Here is an 11,267-nt window from a genome sequence, read left to right as displayed (position 1 = left end):
ATACATTATGTCTATCTCAGTCAGTGTATCAAAATATTTAACACCATCAACACACCAAATTATAATATATATCATCCACACCATTATACATTCATGCCTATATTTTTCTTTTAGGGAAGAAGTTTTATGTACGAGAGATACCCCCTACGCCACAAATATAGGAAGCGTGTAATAACCACCATGTCCTCCTTGGGGCTTCGCACCTCTGTGTCTAGGCACAAGGGCTTCTCGCAGGCAGAAAACACTTGCCCCTTTTTTTAATCTACAAATATCTTTAATTCACTACTATATACCATCCACCTTCATTATAATTTATGACATTAACTTATTTTATTTCCCTTTTCTAATTCATCATACTATCAAGGTCAATCAAACTCGAGTTGGGCTGAACCCAACAGGGCTGATGAGTTTGGGCTAAAATATAACAACGTTAAGTTAAGAGACCTTAAGGTTGGGCCAAGGATTTAAAATGTTTGGCACAACCTAGCCCACTGAGGCATTGACATCTTTGTGTCATTGGGTCTGGCTACATGACCAAGTAGCCTTCTTTTTTTTCTACTAATTATTACATATTACATTTTAGGCTTTAAATCTTTAGGATTATTTTTAAGAATAACTGGTATGGTATGGATGACGTTTCATTTTTCAGGGTCAATCTGGCCCTAGCAAAAATTAAGATCAATCAACCCAGGTTGGGATGGTCTGAGATAGGGGTGTCACCAGTCGGGCCGGGCTTGGCCACTTGGAAGCCTTGCACCATGAACACCCATTTAAGTAAACAGGACTAGCTTTGGGATATGGTATGGTTCATATTCAGGGCGATTGATGTCGGGCTTTAATCGGGCTATCTTAATCGGGCCTTAACCTTGGCTAAGGACCTATTTAAGTCTAAACGGGCTTTAAACGTGTCTACCCTAAAATTTTCTTCTTAAGTGGGTTGAAGGCCCAGAAATATGACACAAATCTTTAATAAATAAGAGAAATGATATAAAATTATGGTAGTTCTTAAGAAAAAAAAAAAGATTATGACCGTTACAACTTACAAAACAAAGCTTAACTAAATCAAATTTTATTACAAAACAAAGGGTAAGAAAGCTTAATCAGTTTCTTATTAGCAGTCCCAAAATAGGAATTTTATGTAGTATTAAAAGGGGGTCGGGTTGGGTTGGGCTAGAATGAGTCGGTTCAAGTCGGGCGTATAAATATGTTGATTCGATCTGACACCCAACGGGCTAGCTACCTACACCACAAATGCCGATTTATTAATGGGGCCGGTCCAATTTGAGCCATAGACGTGTCAGGCTCAATCGGGCCCACCGATGGGGGCTCTAAATTAACACCCCTAGTCTAAGATATATCAACCTGACTTCAGTGCTGGATTAGTTTGGGCTGAACTAAGAGGACTCAAGGTTGGGCTGGGGTGTTGAAAACCCAGCCTAAGTTTCACCCCTAGTGCCGTCTAATTCAACCCAGGCATCTCACAATTTGAAGAATGATATTTTAAAGGCATGTTTGATATTCACATCTTGGGGGTTCTCTCTTCAGAAGCATCAACTTACTTGTGATTTTGAAGCATTTCCCTCTCAACAATTCAAGAGAGTGAAAGGAAATCACATAATTATAAATTATGAAATTGTGATTCTTATTTTTGTTTTGTGGGTATTGATTAACCATGAACATGCAAACTCTGAATGAAGTGATATCATATGCAATTCAATTGTACATGCACAAGACTGGGAACCTCAGTAATGATGCGCCTATTACTGCGTTGGTTGTGATGAATGCAAGAATGTTGAAAGGTCGTTTTCAAACAGTGGGAGATATGTTAAAAGCTAATATATGGGGGAACCAGTTTAGCTTCTTGCATTTAATGCTTCCCTCAACCAGGGATCTCAAGAACATTGATCCTATAGACTTCATCATCAAAGCCAAGGATGAGATGAGGAGAAGGAGGAATTCCTTGGCTCTTTATCTCACTAGAAGAATATTAGCCATTTTCAAGACAATCAAAGGACCTGAGGTTAGAGATTGATAGATCTTATCTCATCATCAATCTTTTTTTTTTTTTTTGATAGATGGAAATTAATCCATAATTTGTAGAACGAAAGATGAAATTATTTTCTGGGTATATATTGCTTGTAGGGAGCTGCGAGGCACCTCTATTCCATCTGGAACAACACAAGCATCACCATGTCCAGTTTGGTTGGACCATCTCAGAAAATGGTGATGGCTCTCTCTCTCTCTCTCTCTCTCTCTCTCTCTCTCTCTCTCTCTCTCTCTCTCTCTCTCTCTCTCTCTCTCTCTCTCTCTCTCTCTCTCTGAATATGATGTCTTGTATTCCATCCCTTGCATAAGTGGGCCGATTCCGAAAGGACCAAAGGCCTAGAGAAATCAACCCACTTTATGTGTTATTTTTGTTACTGGCAGACAGGGTTCAAGTTTTGATATCGAATCAGCCGATCGTATCAATATCGGATCAAGGGGAAACCATAAAAAAACTAGATTTTATCAATGAAAAGTAGGGGTAAACGGACCAATCTGGGCCGATACAGACCGATCCAGATCAATATTTGCAAAGATCGACACCTATACTAATCTGGAATAGTTTCAGCAAGATCGATAACCGATTCAATTCCCAAGGTTTGAATCCCTGTTGGAGGGTCCATGTGGAGTTTGTGGGTGTGATTTAGATCCTCTCCAATTCTTAATTGTGCATTTCTTTGTAGAATTCGCTCTGTTCATGCGACATTTATACATTTTCAAAATCGAATGATTGTAGAAGTTTAAAACATTTGAGGAATTAAATGGATTTGAATTCCAAAAACTTCTAGAACCATTGGATTTTGAAAATGTATAGGTGTCGTGTGCACAAAGAGAATTGTAAAGAAGTGGATGATTAAGAATTAGAAAGAATCGTGATCTACAATGGTTTTGAAAATATATAGGTGTCGTGTGCATAAAGAGAATTGCAAAGAATTGGACAATTAAGAATTTAAAAGAATCACGATTTGGGTGGGTGGCAATCTCAAAAAAAAAAAAAAAAAAAAAAAAAAAAAAAAAAAGTTAAAGCTATATATTTTGGTAAGTACATGTATAAGATTTTGCTATATATTTGTAACTAGTGAGGCTTCATTCTCTATTGACGATGAAGCATCTCTTCTAAGACCTTGGACGTAAATTATCTTGTTGAACTATGTAAATCCATGTGTTCAAGTATATCATTATTTGTTTGCGACATCTATTTTTTTTATCATTGCTTAATTATTGTGGTTTTTGGATTCAGAGTATGGAATTTACCATCGTGAGTTACATGGGAAAGCTAAGGGTGGTGGTTAGGATGGAGAAGTCGTTCATCAATTGCCAACAGTTCGTTTCGTGCATGAATGAAGCTTTCGAGAACATCCGTGAATCAGCTTCTGCAAAAGCTACTCTGAAGAAATCTGATTGAAAAGCTTTTAATTCCTTCAGTGGCTATCATAATCATAAATCATAAATCATGAAATAAGAAGCTTTAAGCTTTTAATCCTTAATTTCTGTTTTCTTACTCGCTTGCTAAATAATTATCCTCTGATGTTGCTCGACTAAGGGAAGAAGTTCTGTAATGAATTGCTTAATTAATATATTTAAAATAAATGTTGATCGATGTATTGTGACGCTATATATTTCACTCTGATTCCTAAAAATTATTTTCAAAACTCATTTTTTGAAGGGGCATACCTAGTTCACGAGGCTCCCACAATTATGGGGTGGGGCAGGAAGGGTCGTAATGTATACATTCTTACCCCCCTGCTTCGTAGAGAGATTGTTCTCTAACATGAACCCATGACCACTAGGTCACAAGGGAATGACGTTACCATTGTACAAAGTTCCACCCTCTAATCAAGATATGTTAAAATGTTATAGCCTAATTTCGAGTGACTAAAATAGCACTTCCGGATGCAATAGGTTTCTTGTGAATCCACTGGAACTGAATCAATGATTCAAGGAATAGTTAGTGTGACTCAAAATGTGCGGTGGACTCAAAATCTATTCCAAGAATGTATATCAAACACAGCCTTAGTATATCGCTTTCCTTAACCCTTTGCTTGGTTACTCATGGAATAAACTCAATTTTATCTAGATAGATTAAAACCTTATAGTATACAACCATGTTTAGACTATTAGATGCAGTTGATATGGATGATCCATTGCATCATAGAAAATTTTGCCTCGGTCAAGTGTTAGGTATTATCGTTCAAATCAGCTCTGGTACCGTGCTTGTGTTGAAACACTGAGGACTAACCCTAAGGGACCATCCAATATCGGATACCAATACTGATTCGGATCAGTTTGTAACGGTCTGGATAAGAGGGATTTACCCTTGTCGTCCTTCAAAAATCGGAATTTCTTTTTCTTTTACTTTTTCACTTTTGGTCCATCTCGATCTAGACGATGGGTTATCAATTCCTCAAACTATGCAAGAATAGCTCAATTGAAAAAGACAACACCCCACAGTTAAGAGATCATAATCCAACTCTCTCTTTTTTAAGGTATGGCAGAAAAAAAAAAAATCATTAATACCTATTTAAACTAGCTGGAACATTTATATCCGGCTTAAGATCCTCTCCAGCCCTGGGGTGCTGGAAGAGAATGATCAATGTTGGTGCAGAAATCCAACGATCGTCTTCGGAAGAGAAACATGCAAAACAAGGCCCGGAGGGGTGCTCTGGCCAAGATACTCCGATGCCTGTCAGTTTCGGATACAACAAAATAGATTTTTGGAATAGTGGAGAGAGAGAGAGAGAGAGAGAGAGAGAGAGAGAGAGAGAGAGAGAGTGAGAGTTACCTCTTTTTTCCTTTATAGGGTGGATGTGGTGAAAACCTAATCCCCATATGGGGTAAAATGACTTGTTTGCCTTTGTAGATAGGTACCTTAAGTTGTGAGGAGTCCCTTGGTCTGTGGTTGAGCACCTCGTGTCCTACGTCTATTAGTGAGGTTATTTCATGGTGTATCAATCAGTGAGGGTTTTGTAATTTTGGATGTATAGTCTTTTGGGGGATCTGGCTTCTTTCCTTAGCATCTATTGCCCCAGGTCGGCCCATAGTTACCTGGACGAGCACTATGTGACGACACGATGATCCAACATTTTGACAAAAGTATGGAGAAATGAGGCACTGATAGAGGTGTAGTGAGGTGATGACCTAACGTTTTGACAAAGGTGCAGAGAACAAAGCGCCAAAAATTATTAGATCATCGTTTGAACACGTGATATTCACCCGAATAATAACGGATAAAGCCTGTGTGATGATCGCTCAAGAGAGGAGCCAAATTCTCTTTTAGGTGTCTCTCTCCTGTTTTTTCTTTCTACTTTCTCTCTCCTCATTGGTCTCTCTCCAACAACCCCGGTTTGGAGAGGATCCAAATCCGAACATACCAAAGTGTTAATAATAATAATAAAAATAACTAAGAACGGATAAAGACGGTCATTGATGTGACTCTTAGTATCCTACCTAAAAATGTGACTCTTACTCCTCCTATGTTTTTCTTATTGTTGGGAGTCACAAAGTCATTCACAATTCATACAATGGGCCCCTAAAATTTTCATTTTCTTTGTATCCACTTGTTATTTGTCCATGTACATCTGCTGGGGATTCTTTTTCCTTGCTTAGTCTATGGTTGGAAAATAAAAGGAAGTAGACCCAGCCTTCATGATATATTCTTTGTATTCACTCCTTCATACACATACCCAAGTTGGTAGGGAGGGGACACCTAAATGGAAACTGAAAATTAAGCATTGGTTCTGTTTTTAGTCATATTTGCTTTCTTAGAATTCCCATCTCTTTCAGATTCCACAACATTTCTTCAGTCTCCCAGCCCATTGTGATCTGGCCATCAAGGCATGTCTGGAATCTATGCAATATTGCTTCTCTAATTTTTTTTTGATATTATTGTGATTTTTTTTCCCCAAAAATTATAAAAGTTGTGATTTTGTGGATCTTGCTTTAGGTTATGTGTAGCTTTCAGGTAAAGAAAAAAAAGAAAGAGAAGCTCTCAAGGTTTGCTTAATTGACTATATGTGGTAAAATGAAAATTTTCATCCTTCTTTCTTTTCATTTCAATAATCAGATGAGTAAATTAATAAATAGGGAAAAAAGAACGCAAGTTGATTGCGTGGTTTTGGATACAGGAGTCTACGGAATTATTATCATGTCCTTATGAAATGCAATTGTTTAAACCATCAGTTTTCTATTAGAAATGTTATGCTATCAGCCCGATAGAAAAGTTGACCTTTCTTGCCATTTTATATACGTTTTCTAGTGTTTTATGTAAAAAAAAAAATGTAACGAATTTACATTAAGTAGATTATTTTTATTTCTTTTGTCAAAATTTAAACATTAGATTTCTTCATTGAGCCTAAAAAATATATTGCTCCTGATTGGGTTCAAAACTATTAACTCAAATCGGAAACAAAATCATAACTGATAAAAACCATTTAACCAGAATCGTTTATTTGGTTCAATTGGATTTTGGTTTCTCCCTTCATTCTTTGAATCAAATCAATTAACACTTTTAATCTAAAGGTTCTAAGCGCAATTTATGAGGGTTGCCGAGGCCTAAGGATGTCAAAATCCATCATGAACCGGTTGGATTCACAAGATCTGATCGAAGAAATGATCAAACTGAAACAGAACCTAAATTGGGTAGTTTCAGATTTGGTTTTTGGAACTGGTACAAAGCCAAAACCAACCAGGTTGTTAAGAATGAAATTGGACCAAACCGACAAAAAACCAACAACTTGTTTTTTCATTATTGTATATGAATAAAAAGAAAACCAAATAAGTACCGATCTGATAATAGACTAATAACAGCCCCTTAAGCCAATCCAGTAAAAAACCGAAGATCAAACTGGATGAAAATTAAAAAACCGATCAAAACCAAATCTCACCTTAAAATGTTCTGCTTCAATTTGGGCCGATGCAAGTCAAAAACCGATTTGAATGGACCAAAACCAGACTGAATCATCCATTTGACACCCCCTAAGGGTTGCTGTTAACTGTAGCGTCACGATGGCCCTAGGCAGTTATATTTTACTCATGATTCAAGTAAGCGGAATCGGCAATAAAATCAGCCTCCATGGATTCCGAATTATCCCAAATCAGCTGGAATCGGTCAAAATTGGCTTGGAATATTTGGCTTGAACCGTAGAAATCAAATACGAATCAACCGGAATCAGAATCAGCATATTTCGATTCCTCCAAACCAGCTATGTAAGAGAGGGTAGAACTGTCTTTTGCCTTTATGGTTGTAAATCATAGGGAAAATTACTTGATTACCCACTTATGGGTTTTCATTTACAAAATTACCCACAAAAAGTTTCAATTAACAAAAATACCCAAAATTAGGTTTTCCTTTACAAAATTACCCACTTAAAGTTTAAGTTAACAAAAAATAACCAAAATTGAGTTTGGATTTACAAAACCACCCACTCAAAGTTTTAAAAAATACATGATTATATGTGGAAGATGAAGACTCGCTATTTTGGGTAGTTTTGTAAACCCAAACCTGATTTTGGGTAGTTTTGTTAACTGAAACTTTGGATGGGTAGTTTTGTAAACCCAAACCCAATTTTGGATATTTTTATTAACTAAAACTTTTTGTAGGTAATTTTGTAAAGGGAAACCCAAAAGTGGGTAATTATATGATTTTTCCTAAATCATAAACCGAACCTCTGGGTCCCAGTTAACTAATGATACATTGCATGCGGACGGCAGCATTCACGAAACTTAAACATCATTTTCCCATTTATTAATGAACTAATCAATTAATAAGTCATGAAATAAGACAAACTCCCCAAGCTTCCAACTTCTCTTTATGTGCTTATCATTATAAATAACTGAAGTCACCACTAATTGGATTTATTATTATAAATAACTGAAGTTATCATTATAAATAACTGAAGTCACCACTAATTGGATTTATCATTATAAATAACTGAAGTCACCACCTCTGGGCCCACTGGGAGGGTATTCCAAGGCAATTGGTCATTGACCATATAGGGGCAAGACGGACTTTTTAATGTAGCCTATGTCTGAGCATGGAGGGTGCAACCGATTAGCATTCTTTTTCTCCTTTTTAAAATTAATTTTAAGGTGAAATGAGGACGAATTAATAAATATAATCTTTCTTCTAATAATTTAATAGTTCTTTACTACAATTTAATGAAAACTTAAAATTGGGAAAAAGTTTGTTGCCTAATCGCATGTCCCTCACTCAGACACAGTAAGTGGTGAAAAAGACAATTTTGCCCCCTGGTTGGATGCATATTCCATTGGTTGGTCCCAACACTGTGCATTAGCAACACAACTAGGTAACGATCCCCAACTCTTTAAAATATTCTATTAGGATGTGTAAGAACTAAGAATCTATAATTTAAGTCCCCTATATATTTCTAAATTAGTGTATCCTCCATTGAGTTAGAACTGTCTTAAGAATTAGTGGCTTTTGATGAAAACATACCAAGGAATAATATGGAACGTGAGAATAACACAATTGCATTCATTTATTTTCTTATAACATCTTTGGGAAATATATCCCTCCACATAATTTTTCTCCTAAACAACATGAGTTTTTTTTTTTTTTTTGTTTATATATTTATATTTATATGAGGATATTAGGTATGCCATCAGTTTTTCTACAACAAATGGTTTAACCAATAAGAGAGCTAGGATCAGAAGGGCATAGGAGACTTTTCCAAAAAGTGAATGAGAGAGATTGATGTGTATCTAAATACACAAACGGACATATCCAACCTTTTATCTTTTTTACTCTAAATATGTGATTGATATTTCTTTTTAACAACTTTTGATATGGCTTGCTGATTCTTCACCACACTAACATCTTGGGCAACCATGTCCTTATATTTATAGGGGAAAATTCCAAAGAACATAAGCATTGAAGGACAAAGTAGCTATTGCATCACTTAATTGACTCTTAGAGCACTTTAATTTCTCCGCGTAGAAGGATAACATGGTTAGATTGGAGACACGTTATAATTTCCTAACCCACTAGAACTAGATTAGAGACACGATACAATTTCCTAAACCACTAGAACAAAATGGTCTAATTTTATTGAAGTTTTCCATTTACTAATTAACAAAGCTTAATGTGGTTTATTTATCTGTCTTTGACATCTTCATCATATAATAGGGTATATTACTTTAAATAGAACTAAAAATGCTTATTTTATGGTTACCACCTAAATTGTTGCTGCACTAATTATATAATTTGGAGCCAAATAAAATATAATTGTTGATGTGACTCATGTAATTTAGGTTCCCAAAAATATTAATCCGTATTTAAAATTTCTATGAAAATTAAAGAAATAAAATTTCATTATATGATATAACCCAATATATATATATATATATATATAAAGTACAAAACTCATATATATTTAGATGTCACATAGTAATGACTTTGAAAATGTGAGCCTGTTTTAAACATTTTCAATACTTTTAGTTTTTTTTGTAAAGAGTTAAGGCTTAGTTTGGTAAGCATTCTAGGTGGATAATGCATTCTAAAAAATTATATCAAATACTAAATTAATTTTAAAATTATGCTAAATAATTTCAATCTTTCAAAATATAGATGTATAATTCATTCTCATTAACCACGATTTAGAGTGAGATTTTTGGGCGTTGAGGTGCCTAAGACCCACAAAATGTTGAGGTTAAGAAGATAAGATAATAAATATATATCATATAAATAGTGGGCCTAGATGTTCAAGATCATGAAAGACTACGATTGGTGTGATTTATTGAAAAAAATATACCAAACACAGCTCAACATAATTGTTATAGAATGTGAATTGAGAAAAGAGTACAAGGCAAACACAATAATTTATCGTTATTTGTTTTTATTTTTTGGATTTAATAATCTACTCTTTTACTGCTTGATGATTTGCGCAATTTTTCTAAATTTAGAACTTAAAATGTTATAGAAAGTGTAAGCAAAATAGGATAGAAAAGCCAAAATAGAAAAAGGGAAGCAACAAAATTGATGTGGACTCATTGTTTCCTTACCATTTTTAGCTCAACTTTTAATTAGATCAACCTACTCTATATAACCCCTCTACATAATATTATTTTTAAAATAGGTCAACTTATGGTAATTAAGTATGTTTTGAAAGAATGTAATGTCATGCGGGCATCGTGGTGTGTCGATACCTATAAATGTTAATTTATTAAAAGATTCATTAGCATAAAATAACATAAAATTACAAAATTTTATAGATTTATATTCTTAATAGAACTAATCTATTGAGCATTAATGAGAGAGCTTTCGAGAATCATCACTGTGATAGGTAGTAGATTCTATTTATTATGCATTACGGAACCGACTTGTTATTTATAAAGTCATTCACTATGAAGGATTTTTATCTTATTAATTAAAGACTTGTATTATTAGAAATAGTAATTTTATGGTGTCTTAGAAATTCATTTGTGAATAAATTGAAATTAATGAATAGATATATTTGTTGATGTAGTATAAAAGGAAGTTGGTTTCTTCTAAAATTATTTACTGAAAAAATGACACACACAGTGCAACAGACGATGTCTCATAATCACTGATATTCTTTTTCTTATTTTTCCTTAATAGTCATGTGGGTCATTTTATATAAGAGATTAATATACACAAAAATGCATTACTTCTTTCTTCATTTACTTGGCGTGTAAGATTCCATTACTCTATCCATATCGATTCCTCTCCCTCATCATTAGTGAGGAAAAATCTTCCTTATAATACTATAATGTAATTTTCCTTTCACATGAGTTATTTTATTATGGAAGAAAATAATGCTTTCAAGTTATCTAACCTTATACTAACGTGGGGCCAATGAGAAATTGCACAAAGAATAAGGGTGAGGTTTTTCATTTTCATGGGGGACAAGACAATCATTTTGCTCTCTTCCTGAGTTTGGATGTTAGTGTTTTTTTTTTTTTTTTCCCCTCTTTTATACTATGAATATATGGATCACGTGAATGATATCTTTTCCAAGATACTTGACGTGGCATGTAGATTCTTTCCCACGTTGGCAACGTAAGCCGCCCTTCCCCACTAGTTAAATTAAGGATTTCCATTTTTAGGGGTGAAATAATTAATGGAGAAATTTTTTTTTTTAAATAAAAAAAAGAAGACTAGAAACCTTATGAAATATTTGTCAAAAGTCAAAAGAGGGCAACTGTAAAATGGATATACCGATATATGGTCAGGGGTGTTACCAAAA

At 34.6% G+C, this 11,267-nt stretch overlaps 1 pseudogene; it reads left to right on the top strand.

Annotated features, from left to right (window-relative positions):
* Positions 1 to 3,448, top strand: part of LOC122073802 — a 12,606-nt pseudogene extending 9,158 nt beyond the window's left edge.
* The last annotated feature ends 7,819 nt before the right edge of the window (positions 3,449 to 11,267 follow it).

The sequence above is a fragment of the Macadamia integrifolia genome, chromosome 3, assembly GCF_013358625.1.
Source record: "Macadamia integrifolia cultivar HAES 741 chromosome 3, SCU_Mint_v3, whole genome shotgun sequence".
NCBI classification, from domain to species: domain Eukaryota; kingdom Viridiplantae; phylum Streptophyta; class Magnoliopsida; order Proteales; family Proteaceae; genus Macadamia; species Macadamia integrifolia.
This window is presented reverse-complemented; position numbering and strand designations above follow the sequence as displayed.